The 20,775-nt window shown below is 44.4% G+C and overlaps 1 protein-coding gene and 1 pseudogene across 4 annotated transcripts in view; both read left to right on the forward strand.

The window, feature by feature from the left end:
- Nucleotides 1-6,550: 6,550 nt before the first annotated feature.
- Nucleotides 6,551-12,217, forward strand: LOC106724119 (annotated as a pseudogene).
- Nucleotides 12,218-19,259: 7,042 nt separating this feature from the next.
- The window catches only part of MINK1 (misshapen-like kinase 1), an 18,755-nt gene continuing 17,239 nt past the window's right edge, over nt 19,260-20,775 (forward strand). For all 4 annotated transcript variants that reach the window (XM_014530244.1, XM_014530245.1, XM_014530247.1 and 1 more), the window contains exon 1: nt 19,260-19,338. The gene's annotated coding sequence lies outside the window, so the exon portion shown is untranslated. The remainder of the gene's footprint in view (nt 19,339-20,775) is intronic.

The following is a 20,775-nucleotide window of genomic DNA, read 5'->3' on the forward strand; positions in this document are numbered from 1 at the left end:
GTGGGCTGATGCTCTAACCACTGAGCCACCATCCGGGGGGGGCCACTATGCCAGCTAATATTGATAATAAATAGCAGATTGGCCCTAGCCAATTTGGCTCAGTGGGTAGAGGTCAGCCTGCAGACCAAAGGGTCATGGGTTCGATTCTGATCAAGGACACGGCATGTACCTTTGTTGCAGGCTCCTCCCTGGTCCGGGCCCTGGTAGGGGCCTGTGGAGGAGGCAACCAATTGATGTGTTTCTCTCACATTGATATTTCTCTGTCTTTCCCTCTCTCTTCCACTCTCTCTAAAAATCAATGGAAAAATATCCTTGGGTGAGGATTAAAAATACTTTTAAAAAAATAAATAAATAGCAATTTGCTTTCGTTGACATACTTAAAAAACAACAACAAACAAACCCTTATCCCTCAGAGGATTTCATCTATATGCAGGGCAGACACAACATGAGTGACTGACTTGAATGACTGTGGCCATTTGGAGATGGCAATCAGAAGTACCCTGGGAAGAGGCACATTATTAGAGGAGGTGTTGTTAGTGGAACAAGACTGGAGGCCAGGGTTCTAATCTGCTAGCTCTGGGCCACTTCCAAGAAATGTGACCCCAAACCTAAGGTATTCCCCTCGTTTTGCCTATTCTGTCTCCCACCCCTTTCATCCTAAATTTCATTCTGACTCCAAACCTCTCCTATACATTTCTAGGTACTCACATGCTAACTGTGAGGGAGCAATTGAGGTTTCCTCCTTCCCTTGTCCTACAGCTTTCAGTCACTGCTCCCCTAGTCCTTGAGCTTCAGGTAGTACCCCCCTGCCACCCTGTCCCACTCAGCCTCTGAACTGGACTGTGATTTGATAATCCTGAAATAATTGATGCATAAACTCCTTTGCATTTTCTCTTGGGAAATGGGTACAGTCTTCATTTCTTAACCTAATCTCAATCTGTCCTACTACTGCATTAAAGTGACTTTTTGGTTTCAAGGAAGGGAAAAGAAAATGCCAGTTGGTACTGGTCCCCGAGCATCAGACCAACTGCCTTGCTGTTTGTCAGAGCTGTCCTTGCCATTTCCCTATAGTTCTTTCTGTGGATATGAGCTGTGAGAGAGACCCAGGGAGCCCCTTCAGGGTCCCCAGAGCAAGGAAGAAAGAGCCGAAGGCCAGTTTGTGCCCAGTTCTCTCCTGGCCAGTCCTAGTGAGTGCAGCCCTCGACGAAGGTGTAAATCCGAGTCTTGGGAAGGATCAAGACGCTGTGCCTGGTCCTCATTCAGCTCACCTGTATCAAACACATAGCATGTGTTGCAGGCTGGGGAGATTCTAAAGCACAAGGTAGTGCCTTTTGGAAGTCCTTGGCTATAGCTGTGGAGACGAACACACTTGAAATCATTAAAGGGGAATTTAAGACAGAGGAGAAGAGTCTGAAGGGACCACTCTTCCCTTTCTGCCCCTTGCCCACCCTCAGGCTGCGTTTCCTCTTTTCCACCCAGGTTGGTGCCTCTTCTCTCCCTCTGGCTCTTTATCCTCAACTTCTTCCAGAAAGCTTTCCTTGACCAAACCCATCTCTACCTTGCTCTGCCTGGCATTTAAACATTAAATCAACAAGCATCTAAGTACCTTATGCATACTCAGAAACATAACAGGTGCTGTGAGGAAAACAGAATGGGCAACAGGCATTTCCTGAATCATGCAAGGGTAACATCCTGCATGAGCTGCCCTCACTGTGTTAAATGAGTGCGGAACATGGCCCCTTGTATTACACATTGCACATGGAGTTACATCCACCTGGAATGATTTTGCAGTTAACATCATTGCTGTCTCTTCATATCTGAATGTGCATATTATAAATCGTAAGTGAGATACAGTGTAAGGCACAGTGCCATGTAACTTGGTGCTAGCTGTTTTTGACCTACATGAGGGGGGTTGTCAATCGTCTCAGAGCCACACTCTTCAATAATTTATTCCAACACTTTGGTGATGCCTTCCTCAGCCTCTACATCAACAGAATGCTTTATAAAGTTTTATGGTTTATAAAATGTGGAGGATAAGAAATGCTTAGTAACATCAGCTCTAGTGCGTGAAAGAAAGCAGCCACAGGCTGTTACTCCACATGCTTACTATGCAACAAAAGTAGTTTGTGTGTGATACAGATTCTGAGCTGCACAGATAGCCTCACTGCTGTTATTTTTCATTCAGGCACCCATATCAGCACAGGTTTGCATAACTCACACTGTGTAGTACCCAGGAACCCACCTGGTTCCTGCCCTTAAAGAGCTTCTGTTCCATTTGGGAAGTTGAGACATAATCATGTGAAAAGTTAAATAGTGATGTTGTGGTCTAGTTTGTTTAGTTGCAAGGAACCTGCGCAAACTATGTCAAATGGAGGGATGATGGTAGCACAGACTCTGGAGCCAGGCTATAAGCATTCAAATCCTGCCTCTGCCACTTAATTAGCTGTTTGACTTTGGACAATTACTTTACATTCACTGTGCCTCAGTTTCCTCATCTGTAAAACGGTACTAACAATAGTGTCAATGTCATGGAGTTGTGTGGGATTACATTAATTGGTATTAGAATAGTGCTGGCTATTAGAAATAATTTTTATTTACTTTAAGGTCCAGAATCTCATTAGCACCTGAGCATAGCCAGTTCCTTGGAACTATAGGGTAGTTCTGGATTGATTCACAGTAACATAAAGAAACAACTAGAACAAATCAGTTCATCTCTCCCCACTCCCATCTCCCTCCACTTTGCTTTATTCTCAGCTTTCCTTTACCTGAGATAATAATGGCCTCTCCAGCCCTGACTCTCTGTGTTCTGTCTGGCATCTTCCCTCTGGGTTTTAGTTGGAAAGACTGAGGGGGAAGTCATCTTTTTTTCTTCAGTCTTGGATTGACTACTCTTGTGCCAGGAACCCTTTTCTTAAACTCACGAGCTATGGTTGAAAACATGGTCCCTTACAATAGGAACTGTGAGCAACTAGGGCAAAACAGAGCAGGGCAACGCAGTACTGGAGTCACATTTTTGAGGTCAGACCTTGGCTCCACCACTTCCTGGCTGTGTGTAACTCTGGGCAAGTCATTTAATTGCTCCAAACTTTCTTCATCTGCGAAATTAATGTACCAACAATACCAACCTCAGAGTTTGTTAAGAGATTATACTCCTAAAGTGCTAAGCAGTACCAGAAACAAAATACTAACAAATTGCTACCTTTTTAATTATTAAGGGGATATGGGGAGTGTGGGCAATGAGAGATATCCCTGAGACAGATAATCTAGGAGAGCTCATAAGATAATAAAGGTAAGGGCCACAAGGATGGGATGGATAATAGCATTCATTGCTCAGAGGAGAGTAGTACTGGGAATGCTTTTAGACCCCAGCTTAAATATGTTGTCCTGAATGAGCCTTTCCCCAATTCCTCTGACTTGGTCAAGTTTGTTCTCTTAGCGCCAGTACTTCTCCATAGTATGTAAGATGTATCACGGTTATAATTAAACAATTGTTGAGTTACTTGATGTCTGCCTCCCCCATTAGAATGTAATCACCATTATGGCAGAGTCTGCCCCGTTTTATTCACTGTATGTCTGAGCCCAACACAGCTCCTAGCACACAGCAAGGATACATTAGGTTGGCAGCTTCATGGAATGTGGACTCGAGCATTTAGAATCATAGAGGTAGAACTGGAAAGTTTTTCTATTTGTTGAAAGGGAAACAGTGACTTGCCCCCGAAACCCACAGCCTGTTCACAGCAGAGCCAAGAATAGAAATCAAGTTGCCTCACTCTTCATCATATAAGTAAGTGGTTGCATTTCATCATTTTCTGTGTTTGTCTCAGGACTTTTTCATTTGTGTCATTAGGTCAGAAGCACTTTGAGAGCTTCCTTCTTATTAGTAGAGTAGCTTTCTTGAGTGGAAACTGTCATTAATCAACAATAATTTATTGAGCGCTATGGAACGTGCTCTTGGGATTATTATTTTTTTATTGAGGTATAATGATATACAACATTATATTAGGCTCAGGTGTACCACACAATGACTCGACATGTATGGGAAAGGATCACCACAATAAGTTCAGTTAACATCTTTCACCATACATACAGAATTTTTATTTTCTTGTGATAACTTTTAAGATTTACTCTTAGCAACTTTCAAATATGCAAATAGTATTATTAACTATAGTCGCCATGCTGTATATTACATCCCTATGACTTATTTTATAACTGGAAATTTGTACCTTTAAACTACCTTCAGTATTATTATTATTATTATTTTAATATATTTTATTGATTTTTTACAGAGAGGAAGGGAGAGAGATAGAGAGTCAGAAACATCGATGAGAGAGAAACATCGACCAGCTGCCTTCTGCACATCTCCCACTGGGGATGTGCCCGCAACCCAGGTACATGCCCTTGACCGGAATCGAACCTGGGACCTTTCAGTCCGCAGGCCGACGCTCTATCCACTGAGCGAAACCGGTTTCGGCGAGTATTATTATTTTTAATAACAGTTTTATTGATATAACTCACATACCTCCAAATTCGTTCTTTTAAAGTATTGTAGAAGTCTTATGACCAAGGATTTACAGAAGAAGCCACATCGAGACTGGTAGGAAGAGCAGAGATCAAAGAGGGCGGGCCTCGCTCCCACGGGCTGTGGCTGAGATTCCAGAGGGATATCTCAGCTACAAAGGTTCCCCCTGAGGAGCATGGGTCTCAATCCCATGCTGGGCTTCCCAGCCCAGAGCACCAGACCCAGGAAGAGACGTCCACATAACATCTGGCTTTGAAAATGAGCAGGGATTTTGTCTGCCAGGGAGAAATGGCAGTCTGCTAGAGACACGGGTGCCCTACTAAAGGGTCAATGCACAAAATCTCAATTGCAACTACTCACCCTGGGCTATGACAGAGGAAGAGTGGAGCGGATTAAAGTCTTGTATGGGGGGAGGTTTGTGGCTCTGGGGAGAGAGCTGAGGGCACAGCTGCCAGGACCCCTGTGCTGAATCATTCTTCTATACCACAGACTCCATCTTTCTTGGATAGAGTACTCCCTCCTTATGGCATCAGCCTAGAGCAGCCATGGGCAAACTACGGCCCGCGGGCCGGATGCGGCCCATTTGAAATGAATAAAACTAAAAAAAAAAAAAGACCATACCCTTTTATGTAATGATGTTTACTTTGAATTTATATTAGTTCACACAAACACTCCATCCATGCTTTTGTTCTGGCCCTCCGGTCCAGTTTAAGAACCCATTGTGGCCCTCGAGTCAAAAAGTTTGCCCACCCCTGGCCTAGAGGAAAGCAATGGCCCCACCCTGCTGAGGAGTCAGCTGCCTGGGCTGGGGTGTAGAGGTCTGGGCAGACTCAGGGAGCGTCAGTGACTAAGTGGTGTGGCGTTGGGATGGGGGCCATTCCCCCCACTTTCCCATGAACCCCTCACTGGAGATCTCCTAGCCCCACCCCCTTGGGCTCCAGGTAGCTAGTGGTCATGCTCTATTGAACTTGAGCTCCTGGCATAATTTTGGACAGCTGAGTTTTGTGGCTCTAGGACGGGGGCCATTTTTCCCTCACATGCCCGACTGGTTTGTTTGGGCCTCATAAACTGCTGGCCTCAGCCTGATGACTCCCTGAGACCCTGCCCCATGACAAAGGTCTGCTGGCATGCAGCCGGTGGCAGCTAGAGTGGGTATACCCTGGGACATTTGCTGATCCAGCCTTAGATCCAGCACGGACACTGAGTTTCAACCTGCATCAACCTGGTGAACACCACTCACCCTACCTGGTGACTCACCGAGAGCCTGCTTCATTCAACTTGTGCTGCCAGGGACTCTTTCAGTGACTGAGCCTAACAGGCAGCTGGCAGGAGGAAGCAGATCTTAAGGTTCCTTAGGACTTTTGCTGACCTGCTTCTGGCTCCGACGCTGGTAAAAGCTGGCCTTGGTGGTCAGCTTGGTACTTCCCACGCATACGCAGCCCAGCAGAGGCAGGCACAAGCAGTAGATTGCTTTGTAGTTTCTAACAGGTTGCCCAGAGCTAGTCACAGGCAGTGTCTGACATTGGCCTGCACCAGTGTCCCTCCCAGAACCAACTCACCCAGTGGCCAGCTTTAGACAACAGAGCAGCATCCAATTAACTTAATAAGCGGCATATCCAAAGGAATATCTTGGCAGTCACCAGACCCTGCTGAGGCAAATTTAGCTACATGTGATCAACACCTGCACAGCCTGAGGGTCAACCCCACACACGAGTGGGCCCATAGTAATCAAGACTAAATTATAACAGGAGGACCCACACAAGGGACTTTCCTGGAGCACCCAGATCAGGTGATTAAGGACAGTGCCACTGGGTCTCACAAGACACCTACTACCTAGGGCTGCCCTACCAAGACTGGGAGTCATAGCAGATCTACCTAATACATAGAAGAAACACAAAGTGGTCTCCAAAATGGGAAGACAAAGAAACATGCCCCAAATGAAAGAATAGGAGAAATCTCCAGAAAAAGAGCTAAGTGAAATGGAGGCAAGCAATTTATCAGGTATAGAGTTAAACAAAAATGGTTATACGGATGCTCAAGGAACCTAGTGAGAGCATCAACAAAGAGATAGTAAGCAGATAAAAGGACATAGAGCCAGGCCGGTGTGGCTCAGTAGTTGAGTGTGGACCCATGAACCAGGAGATCACAGTTCCATTCCTGGTCAGGGCACATGCCCAGGTTGCAGGCTCAATCCCCAGTGGTGGGTGTGCTGGAGGCAGCCCATCAATGATTCTGTCTCATCATTGATGTTTCTGTATCTCTCTTCCTCTTCCTTCCTCTCTGAAATCAATAAAAATATATATATTTAAAAAGATTAGAACCGAAATAAATGTAATAGAGTCTAAAAAAATACAAAAGATAATTAAATCAAGAGCTGGTTCTTTGAAAAGATAAACAAGATTGACAAACCTTTAACTAGACTCATCAAGGAAAAAAGAAAGAGGATCCAAAAGATAAAATCAGAAATAAAGAGAAGTAACAACTGACACCAAAGAAATACAAAGCACTGTAAGAAAATATTACCAATAACTATATGCCAACAAATCAGACAATCTGGATAAAGTGGATAGATTCCCAGAAACATGCAATCTTCCAAAACTGATTCAGGAAGAATCAGAATCTGAATAGACAGATTACAACTAGTGAAACTGAAGCAGTAATCCAAACACTCCCAACAAACAAAGGTCCTGGACTGGATGGCTTTACAGGTGAATTTTTACCAAACATTCAAAGAAGAGATGACACCTATCTTTCTCAAACTACTCCAAAAAGTTAAAAGGAGCGAAGACTCCTAAGTTCATTTTAAGAGGCCAGCATTATCCTCATTCCAAAATCAGATAAGGACACTACAAAGAAAGAAAATTAGCCAGTATCCCTGATGAATACAGATTCTAAAATCAACAAAATATTAGCAAACCTGATGGAGCAATACATTAAAAAGATCACACACTGTGATAAAGTGGGCTTTATTCCAGGGATGCAAGGTTGTTTAAAATACCTACAAATCAATAAATGTGATACAACACATAACAAAATGAAGGATAAAAATCGCACGATCATGTCAATAGATACAGAAAAAGCATTTGATAAAATCCAGCACCCATCTATAATAAAAACTCTCAGCAAAGGGGGAATAGTGAAAACATACCTCAACATAATAAAGACCATATATGACAAATCCACAGGCTACATCATACTCAGTGGGCAAAAACTAAAAGTGTTTTCCTTAAGATCATGAATAAAACAGGAATGCCCACTTTCACCATTTATTCAACGTAGTACTGGAAGTCCTAGCCCCAGGAATCAGACAAGAAGAAATAAAAGGCATTTAAATCAGAAAGGAAGAACTAAAGATGTCGTTATTTACATTTGACATAATACTGTATCTAGAGAACCCTAAAGTTTCCACCAAGAAAAACTACTAGAACTGATAAATGAATTCAGTAAAGTAGCAGGATACAAATAAATATCCAGAAATTGGTTGCATTTTTATGTACCAATAATGAACTAAGAAAACAATCCCATTTTCAGTGGCATAACAAAGAAAATACCTTGGATGTAAAAGACCTATACTCAGAAAATTATAAGACACTGAAGAAAGAAGTTGAAGAAGATACAAATAAGTAGAAGCATATACCATGTTCATGGGTAGGAAGAATTAACATCATTAAAACTTTTATACTATCCTGGCTGGATGGCTTCAGTGTTTCTCATTTCTAAAATCAATAAAAACATATTTTTAAAAAAATGTCCATAGTACTCAAAGCAATCTATAGATTCAATGCAATTCTTATTAAGATACCAATGGCATATTTCACAGACCTGGAGCAAATGTTCCAAACATTTATATGGAACCGCAAAAGATCCTGAATAGCCACAGCAATCTTGAGCGAGAACAAAGTTGGAGGAATCATGCTACCTGATATCAAACTATACTATTAGGCTATAGTAATCAAAACAGCATGGTACTTAGCCTAGTTGGTGTGGCTCAGTGGTTGAGCATTGACCTTTATGAACCAGGAGGTCACTGTTAGATTCCTGGTCAGGGCACATGCCCAGGTTTTGGGCTCGATCCCCAGTAGGGGGAATGCAGGAGGCAACCGATCAGTGATTGTCTCTCATCATTGATGTTTCTATCTCTCTATCCCTCTTCCTTCCTCTCTCTGTCTAAAAAATCAATTTTAAAAAACATATTTAAAAAATGGGCAGAGAAGCTGAATAGACATTTCTCCAAAGAAGTTACACAGTGGCCAATAAGCACATGAAAAGATGTTCAACATCATTAGTCATGAGGACAATTAGAAACAAAATCATAAGATACTACTTTATATCCACTAAAATAGATATAACAAAAGGATGGATAATAACTAGCATTGGTGAGGGTGTGAAGAACTTGGAACCCTCACATGTTGTTGGTGGGTATATAAAATGATGACGTTATTTTGGCAAACAGTTTGGCAGTCCTCAAAATGTAAAATAAAGAGTTACATATGACCCAGCAATTTACTCCTAAGTAGATACCCAAGAGAATTGAAAATAGTATATGTCCACACAAAAATCTATACATGAAATATTCACAGTAGCATTATGCATAACAGCCAAAAAGTAGAAATAACCTAAATGTCTATCAACTGATGAGTGGGTAAATGTGATATATCCACATAATGGAATATTATTTGGCAATAAAATGTATCAAGTAATGATATATACTATAACATGGATGAACCTTGAAAAGATTATGTTAAATTGAAGCCAGTCAAAAAAGGCCACATATTGTTTGGCTTCATTTATGTGTAATGCCCATAATAGGCAAATCCATAGTGATAGAAAATAGATTAGTGGCTTCCAGGGGTTGAGTGGAGGTAGGAATGGGTAGTTACTGCTAATCTGTACTGAGTTTTATTTGGGTTTGATGAAAATGTGCTGATATTAATGGTGATGGCAGGTCTGTAAATATACAAAAAAACACTTTATTATTTTTAAATTTTTATTGAAGTAATTAGGATTTAACTGGTTAATAAAATTATATAGACTTCATGTGTACAATTCTATAATACATCATCTGTATATTGTATTGTGTGTTTACCACCCAAAGTCAAGTCTCCTTCTGTCACCATTTATCCCCGCTTTGCCCTATTCTACCTCTCCCCACCCCTTTTCCCTCTGGTAATCACCATACTGTTGTATCTGTGTCTGTGAGTTTTTTGTTTGTTTGTTTAATCCTTTCACCTTTTTCATCCAGCCCCCCAAAGCACATACCCTCCAACAGCTGTCAGTCTATTTATTGTATCTATGAGTCTGTTTCTTTTTTTTTTTTTAATATGCTTTATTGATTTTTTACAGAGAGGAAGGGAGTGGGATAGAGAGTTAGAAACATCCATGAGAGAAACATCGATCAGCTGCCTCCTGCATGCCCCCTAATGAAGATGTTCCCACACCAAGGTACATGCCCTTGACCAGAATCGAACCTGGGACCCTTCAGTCCACAGGCCAACGCTATATCCACTGAGCCAAACCGGTTAGGGTTATGAGTCTGTTTCTATTCTGTTAGTTTATTTGTTTATTAGGTTCCACATGTAAATGAACTCATATGGTATTTGTCTTTCTATGACTGGCTTATTTCACTTAGCATAATACTCTCCAGGTTCATCTATGCTATGGCAAAAGGTAAAATTTCCTTTTTTTTTACAACTGAGTAGTATTCCATTGTGTAAATGTATCACAGCTTTTTTAGCCGCTCATATACTGATAGGCACTTGAGCTGCTTCCAAATCTTGGCTATCTATAATAAAAGCGTAATATGCTAATTAGACCAGACGTCCTTCTGGACAAAGCCACAGCAGGCGGGGGCCGTGGTCAAGGCCCTTGTACAAATTTCGTGCATCAGGCCTCTAGTTATAAATAACACTGCAATGAACAGGGGTGCATATATTCTCTCAAATCAGTGTTTTGGGTTTCTTTGGACATACTCCCAGAAGTGTTATTGCTGGATCATAAGACAGTTCCATTTTTAATTTTTTAAGGAAACTCCATACTGTTTTCTACAGTGGTTGCACCAATCTGCATTCCCACCAACAGTGCACAAGGGTTCCCTTTTCTCCACATCCTCACCAATCTCTGCCCTTTTTTTGTTGTTGTTGAAATGTGGGCTTCTATTTTTATTATTTTTTAAAGATATATTTTTATTGACACACCGTGCCGGCCCCGCCCAGCACTCGTCCCAGGTATAAACCCTCCCGACGGCACAGCTGCATTGAGGTCAATGGGTATCGGCGTAAATTAAATACTGCCATGGCCAGTGGCGGCCCTGGCTCCATAAAGCTCGCCCTCACAGCAGCCTCTGACTTCTGAAATGCTCACCTCCCACCTCTAGCTTGACGCCCTTGACTCCTGAATAAACCTGATCTGAAAGCACTCACTCAAAAAGTCGCCTGCACCCCACACTCATCGCAGCATCATTCACAACAGCCAACTGGGGGGGCGGGGGGGGGCGGCTAAGTGTCCACCAACGAGTGAACGGATGAAGAACATGAGGTGCATAAGGAAATGTGACTCCGCCTAGAACAGAACGGAACTGGCCTTCTGTGAGGGCACCGGGCGGAGAGCAGTCAGGTTCTCCAGCTCATGACTGTTTCTGGGCAGACGCCTCGGTTACGCTCCTTCTATTCTGTTTCCTGGGGAGTGGAGTCTCTTTAAGATGCAGCCGTGGCTGTTAGGTGTGCCTCCCGCCCGACCATGAGGCTCTAACCTGAGTGTCGCTTGTGCCAGGGTAAGAGCGCCGCCTTCACTGGCTTCGACCCGTGCGGGCTCCTCCCCGGGAGCCTGGACTACTGGACCTACCCCGGCTCGCTGACCACGCCGCCGCTGCTGGAGTGCGTGACCTGGATCGTGCTCAGGGAGCCCATCAGCCTGAGCAGCGAGCAGATAAACACGTTCCGTCAGCTTAGCTTCAACAAGGAGGGGGAGGCAGAAGAACCTATGGTGGACAACTGGCGCCCCACGCAGCCCTTGCACTGCCGCCAGGTCCGGGCGTCCTTCCAGTGAGACGCGGGCCTCGGTCCCCAGCGTCCGAGGTCCCGGGCGCGGAGCACAGGCCCACGCGGCGAATCGGACCCGCTGCTCTGCGTCCCCGACTGCTGGGCTCCCGACTAGACCCTTCCTGTCCCCCTCCCGTCCCCCTGACACGCTTGCTATTCCCGTGGGAGGAGCTGTGCCAGCTGCAGCGTCGTGGTGGGCGGTGCTTTGCTGGGGGTGGCCTTCCTGTAAGAAATGATTAAAGGGATCGGAGGGGAACGTGCCTGTTCACAGTGCGGTGTGAGCCTCACACGGGGGTGTCACAGATGGGAGGAGGCGGGCTCGGATCTGCACCAGGAGATCGCGGTGATGTGAATCAGGTAAAATGCTCAGGATTCTGTGCGACGTGAACCCGACGGGATCACTGTTCTGACTCCAAGATTTGTACGAAAGAGAAATCCTCAAGTTCGTCTATATTTGTAGCAAAGTCCCCTTACATGTGACTCCTGCCATAATTCAGTGACTTCTGAGTTGCAGAGGTCCACGAGGTAGAATCTAAAAACTGGTATCATTGTCGCCGTGACACAGAGTGTATTTCCATCCAGAAAATATGTCCTCTGTTAATAGATGCTGTATTTTGGGTATATTCTCTAATAAAGCCCGATTTCTCTTTAAAAAAAAAAAGATATTTTTATTGATTTCAGAGAGGAAGGGAGAGGGAGAGAGATATAGAAACATCAATGATGAGAGCGAATCATTGATTGGCTGCCTCCTGCACGCCCCCTACCAGGGATTGAGCCTGAAACCTGGGCATATACCCTTGACTGGAATCAAACGTGGGATCCTTCAGTCTGCAGGCCAACACTCTACCCACTGAGCCAAACCAGCTAGTGCTCTGCCCATTTTTTAATTGGATCATTTGTCTTTTTGTTATTTTATTATTGAGGAGTCCTTTTTAAATAAAAATCTCTTATCAGATGTAAGTCGTTTATCTAGATACAAATCCCTTATCTGATATATAATTTTCAAATGTTCTCTCCCATTCTGTGGTTTGTGTTTTTATTTTTCTGCTGGCGTCCTGTGAATCACGAAAGTTTTTAATTTTGAGAAGTTCAATTTATCTTTTTTTTTTCTTTTGTTGCTTGTGTTTTTGGTGTCATGTGTAAGAAACCATTGCCTAGTCCAATGTCATGAAGATTTACTCCTATGTTTTCCTTTAAGACTCATGGTTTAAGCTCTTACATTTTAAAGTCTGTGATTTATTTTGAGTAAATGTTTTTGTATATGGTATGAGGTAGGGGTCCAGCTTCATTCTTTTGCAGGTGGATATTCAGTTGTCCCAGCATCATGTGTTGAAAAGACTATTGAATGATCTTAGTATTCTTGTCAAAAATTAATTGATCGCAAATTTAGGCATTTATTTTTGGATTCTCAGTTCTGGCCCATTGATCTATATGTCATATTATCATGCTAATATCACGCTGTCTTGATTGCTATAACTGTATAGTAAGTTTTGAAATTGGGAAGTGTGAGCCTTCCACTCCAACTTTGTTCTTCTTTTTCAAGATAGTTTGTCTCTTCTGGATCCCTTACATTTCTATATGATTTTTAGGGTAAGCTAGTCAATTTCTACAAAAAAGCCAGCTGGGCCCGCCTGGTGTGGCTCAGTGGTTGAGCATCGACCCATGAACCAAGAGGTCCTCGGTTCCATTCCTACTCAGGGCACATGCCCAGGTTGCAGGCTCCATCCCCAGTAGGGGGCATGTAGGAAGCAGTCAGTTTATGATTCTGTCTCATCATTGATGTTTCTATCCCTCTCTCCCTCTCCCTTCCTGTCTCTGAAATCAATAAAAACTTGTTTTTAAAAGCCAGCTGGGATTTGATAGAAATGCATTGAATCTGTAGATCTTAACAAAATTAAGTATTCTGATCCATAAACATAGGATATCGTTCCATTTACTTATCTTCTTTAATTTTTCAACAATGTTTTGTCGTTTTTAACAATTTTTTGGTTGAATTTATTCCTTTTGATGCTTTTGTAACTTGTACTGCTTTCTTACTAGTAGTTTTATTTTTGGACTGTTTATTGTAGTATGTGGAAATGCACTTGTATCCTTCAACCTGCTGAACTAACCTGCTTGATTAGTTCTAATAGGGTATTAATGTATTTCTTATAATTTTCTACGTACAAGATTATGTCATCTGCACATAGAGATAGTTTTACTTCTTCATTTTCAACCTGGATGTCTATTATTTCCTCTTCTTGCCTAATTTCCATACAGAACATTGAATAGAAGTGGCAAGAGTAAACAACCTTGTCTTATTCTAAGATTATGTTTTAAAAATATATCCATTTGGTCATATTCTTGAGAAACTTAAACTCACGGTAGAGATGAAATTAATATGTGAAATTGAAGGTGAAATTCATGGATGGAATAGCTTGTGGGCTAGAGTAGCTAAGGAAGATTTCCTGGGGGGAAAACAATTTGTGATTTGGCTTGGCTGATAGGAGGTCATTTTTAGGCATGCGTGGATACTTGAACATAGAAAAAAATGGGGAGTGAAGATTCTGTAGAGCTATTATAGGAGAGAGCAGTAGTTGGTCATCCAGAGCGCTGATGGATCTCCTACCACTGCTCAGCCTGCCTGGCTTCATTCAGCTCTCTGGACGGTCTACACCTTCCATTCACCTATTAGTAACCCCATAAAGTTTAATGTTGCTCAAAATGGGTCCACTGCCTTTTGCATTAGAATCACCCAGGAGGATCTGTTAAATAGACTGATACCTGCTCCTCACCTGTGGTGCTAAATCAGAATCTCTGGAGGCAGATCCTAGGAGTCTGATTCCCAGGTGATTCCTTTATATCATGAAGTTTGGGAGACAATATCTTAAAGCACCTTGTGTAGCATCTGTTCCCAAGTTTTTCCCAACTCACTCAGGCCCCCAATTCTACTTAGTAGATGATCTTCCCTCTGACATCGTTAAAGTCATAGTCATTCGATATTTATGGAGTTCCCTCATCTTCCTTCCTCTTTACCTCAACAGACCAGTATCTCTTCACTTTTTATCTTTTCTTGTCCTTCTCCCTTCTCTCTTTAGTTATTCATACTCTTGTTCCCATCCCTTCCCACCTGCCAGCAGCTGGCTGGACAAGAAATTAGACTGCTGAGAGCAAAGAGTTTGAGCACCAAGAGATAGATCTGGGGAAGGCCTACCACAGCATCGTTACAGAGCTGTGCCCACGTGCAGGGGCCAAGCCAGGACTGTTTTGGTGGCTTCCCAGTAGCAGAGCACCTCCCTCTGCAGACACCTCCATTAGATTGCCATCAAAGAGGGTGACCAGGCACGGACAGGTGCATGTTTGAAGGGCTCACATTTGAGACCAGATCAATACATAAATCATATTTGAACTGCTAAGCATTTCTGGGCATTCTGAATCATTGGGTATGTGAATAAGAGAGAAATAGGCACTGTTGTATTTTATCACTATGTAAATCAGTGGAAGATACAGATTACATACTATGGAATACACATATACATGCGTATACACATATATATCATTAAAAATCAATTCATCAAACATCATCAGTCTCCTCTCTGGCTTCTTCCTTTCCATAAGCATGAGAGATCTTCCCTATTTTAAAAACCCTTTTGTCTGGCCCTTCTGCCTCCTCTAGCCATCATCTGATTTCCCCCTTCCTCTCAAAGTTAACGTTCTCCAGTGAGGGTGCAGCACCCATAGCCTTTACTGCCTTGTTACGCCATCTCCTCTTCCTGCTCTCACAACTGCAGTTCCCACAGAGGTTCCTGGTGGTTTCCTGGGCGCTGAGTCACTGCTGTTTTCCTCAGCCCTGATTGCCTCCTCCTCTGATGTCTGTTCTGCTGCTCTCCGTTGTGGTGCACATGGCCATTCCTCAGAGGCTGACCTTGCTCTTTTATTCTTTTTTCCCTGTGCATGCTCCCTGGACATCTGGTCTCCTGTCTCCAACTCTCACAGTGTGAATGTCCTCTAAATCTTTATCTCCGGACCTTTGTTTCTAACTGCCTGATAGACATTTACTCCTAGTGTCTCCTAACATCTCAAACTCAAGACCCAAACCCAGACTGCTGTCCCTTAGCGTATCATGGCCTTCCCCACTCCTTTGTTTTTTAAAATATGTTTTTATTTATTTCAGAGAGAAAGGAAGGGGCGTAGGGAGAGAGGGAGAGAGAGACAGAGAGAGACAGAGACAGACATGGATGGGTTGCCTCCTGCATGCCCCCTACTGGGGATTGAGCCCGCAACCCTGGTACGTGCCCCCACCAGGAATTGAACCAGTGACCTTTTGGCTCATGGGACTTCGCTCAACCAACTGAGCCACTCCAGCCAAGCGGCCTTCCCCAGTCTTAAATTCCTATCACCAACTGAAACCTTAGCCAGCTGCCAAAGCACAGCTTAGACTCCTCTGGGGAGCCTGCCTGAGATTTCCAACCTGAATTTAGTTCTTTTCCCTGAAACCATGAAAGAGATTTTTTACCCAATTCAACTCCCTCTTAATTTATATGTGGAAGATGAGTCCCCAAACCGTTAAATACCTGCTTAGGAACATACAGCTAATGCTAAAGTCCTTAGAAACTCACTCTCCAGTGCTCTTTCCACTCTACCAAGCAGTTTCTTAATGCCTTGAGTGCTTTCAGTTGCTCTTATGGCAAATAATCATATACTGCCATGTGTACATGCTGGGGTACTTGTAAAGTTAGAAGATCCTTGAGCGACCTTCCATGTTTCTCATGTATCACTGAGCTCCTCATTGTGCCTAATTGAGGAGTCATCACTCAGTTAGTGCTCAGTAAATATTTAATTGCTGGATGAAAGAAGAGAAAGTTACCTTATAGATTTTCCCTGATTAGGGCCTAGCCCGGTGCAGGGTAGATGTAGACGCTCAGGAAATATTTATTGGTGACGGGAAGCTGTAACGATAGGCTCAGGTGTTTGGACTCTTCTTAGGCGGTGGGAGCCATGCTGGTTCCAGGCAGAAGAGTAGGATTTAAAAAGCACCGTGTTAGGAGGGTTCAATCTGGCGGCTGCGGCAGAAGGAAGAGTGGTGAGGCAGGAGCTCCAGGAGGGAAAAGAGGAGGGATTGCTGGGCTGGCAGCTTTAGGAATTGAGAGGGAAAGACAATCAGGGACATTTTGAAGGGAGAAAGGATAGGGTGACTGTGATGTGGAGAAGGAATGGGGAGCGGGGTAGAGAATGGTAGAGGAGAGATTTTGCTTTGAAAATGGTATTGCTCTTGACGAGGGGAGAGGAGTCGTCTCTGAGGAGCAAGCTCTGTGGAGGATGTTAGGTACATAACTGCTGTGTCACATTGATGCTCTCAGCCTAGTTCTTAGCGTAACCATTTCAAGTAGGTGTGTTATCTTTGCTTGTGGGTCAGAACACGGGCTTGAAACCATTAAATCATCTGCTGAACCCAGTGTGTCTAACCTCAGAGATTGTTCTTTCATTTTTCAGTGCCTCCCAAACATATAGGAGGAGACAGATTTGGAGCTAAGATTATAAAATTAAATCTGTGCTGATTTGAGGTGATGGTGGTATATCATTGTGACTCTAGCAGGCCCATCATATTTTCTCTTAGATTAGGAGCATCCAGAAAATTATAAGTCCTTTTTCCTTGTCTCTGTCCATCTAGGAAGAACTAAGTTGGATGCAGAAAAAGACTTCTCAACAGAGTTAAGAGGCCCCCAAATAGATGAGCCCTTCTTTGGGGGAGATTTTTAGGGAACTGGGCTCCCTTCTCTAAGTCTAGATTTGCAGGTAGACACGACACCTTCTTCCAGGTTCCTTGCAACTCTTCAGGCCTCTCATTAGTCCTCACACTACAGTGACAATATCTCCCTTTCCTGTGGGGCCTGCTGTTTTATTAGACCTGTTCAAGGACTTTTTTTAAGTAATTTCAGCTGGAGCTAAGTAATTGAACATAGAACCACTAAATTCTTGGTCTGGTCAGCCCAGGTTGGTTCAGAGCACATAGAAGGAGCCGTCTTCTACTTCTATCAGGTCTTCCCCTGGAGTAGCTTGTGGATGTTCTTTCAGGCTTCTGTATGCTAGGCTCTGGGCGAGGTAGGTACTGGACACACCGGTAAACAAGGAGGACTTAGTCCCTTTTATCTGGGAATGTATAGACAAGTCGATACACAATTGCAGTGCATGCTAATACGTACTCTGATAGGGGAAGTACATTGTTATCCTCCAGTTCCCCTCTTTGAGAAAATGGACGGAGATAGTATAGGGTAAGGATATTATAAAAAAGCCTTGGGCTGGTGTCTTCCTGGTCCCAACCATGCCCAAGCTATGTTCCATGTGCTAGCTTCAGTGGATGACAGGTGAAGGATTCTTTTGGTGTTTTTTGTTTGTTTGTTTTTTAGAAATCTTATATTGGTTTTCAAAATCAGGGAGAAAGGCGTTTTAGATTATATACTTATAGGATTATCAGCACAGAGGCCCCAGCACTGCCTGGAGAGTTTGTTTCCTAAGTGACATCCTCAGTTTGTGCCTCTCCGCTCAGTCCTGCAGGTGGCGGGGGAGGGTCTGCCCAGTCTGCAGGAGCTCAGGAGGCAGGCTGGCTCTCAGCTTGCAGCCCCACTTCCCAGCCTCTCTCCCTCTTTCAAAAAAGAAGTCCTGCCAGGAGGGTGTGGGCAGGCCTCCCGGCAGCTGTGCTGCTCAGCCAGGCTGCCTGCTCTTGGCTCGACAGGCAGTGAGCCTCTTTAGAGGCTTTGTCTGAGCCTTTCGGGCTCTCTCCTCCTGGCACTGCTTGGCTCAGGAAAGCAGGAACTGAAAGTTCTCCCTTCTCATCTGCCCCTGCCAGTGGCCCTCTCACTGTCACCTGCTCTCCCTCCTACCTAAGAGGTCTCTTCTACCCCCAAAGGCCACAAACACTGGCTCTGGAGCCCTTGGTCTCGGGAGGACTGGGAAGGGGGAAAATGTCAAAAGGATGGTGGCTTTCAAGTTCCAACTCCCTGCTTTTAAAAAATTAATAACTGTAAGTAACTGTTATTGCACACACGCTCTTAACCAATGCCAGGCACCGTCTTAACCATTTTATGGGCGTTGCCTCATTTAAAGTTGACACCAACCTGCCCTAGCCAGTTTGGCTCAGTGGATAGAGCGTCAGCCCGTCGACTGAAGGGTCCTAGGTTCCATTCCAGTCAGTGGCATGTACCTCAGTTGCAGGCTCAACCCCCAGCCCTGGTCAGGGCATGTGTGGGAGGCAACCAGTTGCTGTGTCTCTTACATCAATGTTTCTCTCTGTGTCTCTCCCCCTCCCTTCCACTCTCTAAAAATCAATGGAAAAATATCCTTGGATGGGGATTAACAATCAATCAATCAATCAATCAATCAAATAAAGTTAGCACCAATCCCAGAGGTGGGTACTCAGGCACCCCCTTTTGCAGATAGGCTATACACTCTCAGAGTTTGTCATTGAGTTTGAAATCAGGGGCATACCTTTGAAAAGGTAGCTGGGCTCTGGCTTCTGTTTTCTCTCATCTTCTGACTTTTCCTATAGAACATGAACTCTGAACCAGTCCAGGAAAGGGGCAGCTGGCCATCAGAGTTCCCCCTGCAGGCCTCACATAATATACTAGTCTTCACTTTTCTCTCCTGATTGAATACATCCCCACCACCACCCCCAGGCTACGTAATCTTTTTCTGAAGTCCAACACCTTATTCTTTCTCTCCCTCTCCCCTCCCCTCCAGGACCCTGCTGGAATCTTTGAGCTGGTGGAAGTGGTTGGCAATGGAACCTATGGACAGGTGTACAAGGTGAGCCTCTAATGGCGCAGAAGTGTGACTGTCTTCCATGGGGCCCTCTCAGGAGGGTGGGAGAAGTATATTCCAGGTCAGTAAAGTGGGGAGGTTATGGGAAATTGCCGAGGCTGGGGACCTGGGAAAGAAGAGAGAGGAGAGGAAAGTAATGAGGGAAGGAAGCAGGAAGCAGCAAGAAATGGGATGTTTTTGCTGGCTTCTGCCTGAGTTTGGAATTATTGGTTTAGCAGGGACAGGTTTGGAGTTGAATGGGGTGTGGGAAAGGAACAGCTGAAGGCAGAAGGAACGGTATCAGAGCTCACCTGGCAGTTTAGAGTAAAACTCAGGCCAGAGGTGCAGGTTTGGCCTGACAACAGAAAAACCCAGGACTTGGAGTGGGGGGGATCCCATGAGTGACCCTCTGCAGAGGGGAAGCGGCTTTCTTGAGCTCCCACAGCTGGTCTGCAGCAGGGCCAGAGCCGGAGCTCAGGCCTTCTGCCCTTGAGGCCGCCTCTCTCCCACAGAAGTGGTGTTTCCTCAGCCGCTGATTGTACCTTCTGGTCTGGCCAGCTCGGCATTCTCATGTGGCCTGATCTCTGGTCCCACTTGAATGGGGGGGAGGTGGCCACAGCAGAGAGATGTTCAAGGTGGATGCTGCCCCAGAGAATACACGCCGGCTTCTTTGTCTCCAGACATGATGCTGGGTCTTTTCACAAGTCTCCTCTGCATCTCCAGGGCCTGTTTCCTGGGTCACTGGGACCACCTGCCCTTCTCTTACCCTTCTTCCATGGAAGCTTTGGGAAACAGGCACCTCCTCCCCCCATTTCCCCATCTCTTGCCTAATTGTTGCCATGGAAATCCTAGCTCTGTGTTCCACTGCTTTTCTGGGCTTGGGTCTTGAATGACTGCTGAGGATAAAAATAATCCACGGCCTGGCAATGCCCATGTTCATCCCCCTGAGGGGCTGCTTTCCCTTACCTTACTCTTCCCCAGGAAGCCTTGGACTTTCCTGTCCAAACCCCAGACAGCTCCTGCTAGGAATTTTAGGAGGAGGGAGGGGGAGGGCAATGGCAGGACCATCCTATATATAGAAGTTTCTTCCCATTAGCACTGGTGATGGGGCCATCGACATGTTAGTCGATGTTTCCTTCTGTGTTTCCCTGAGTTTCCTAAAAATCTCAGCTCTATTTTAAAAAAATGTTTTTTATTGATTTTTTTTTTTAGAGAGAGAGGAAGGGAGAGGGATAGAGAGATAGAAACATCTATGAAAGAGAAACATTGGTCAGCTGCCTCCTGCACAACCCCTACTGGGGATCGAGCCTGCAACCCGGGCATGTGCCCTGACCTGACCGGAACTGAATTGGTGACCTTTTGCTTCCTGGGTCGATGCTCATCCTCTGAGGCACACCAGCGAGTTCGGCTCTATCTTAATTCTTTCCTGTCAACAAAATAAAA

This window comes from Myotis brandtii, unplaced genomic scaffold (assembly GCF_000412655.1).
Source record: "Myotis brandtii unplaced genomic scaffold, ASM41265v1 scaffold728, whole genome shotgun sequence".
Taxonomy (NCBI): Eukaryota; Metazoa; Chordata; class Mammalia; order Chiroptera; family Vespertilionidae; genus Myotis; species Myotis brandtii.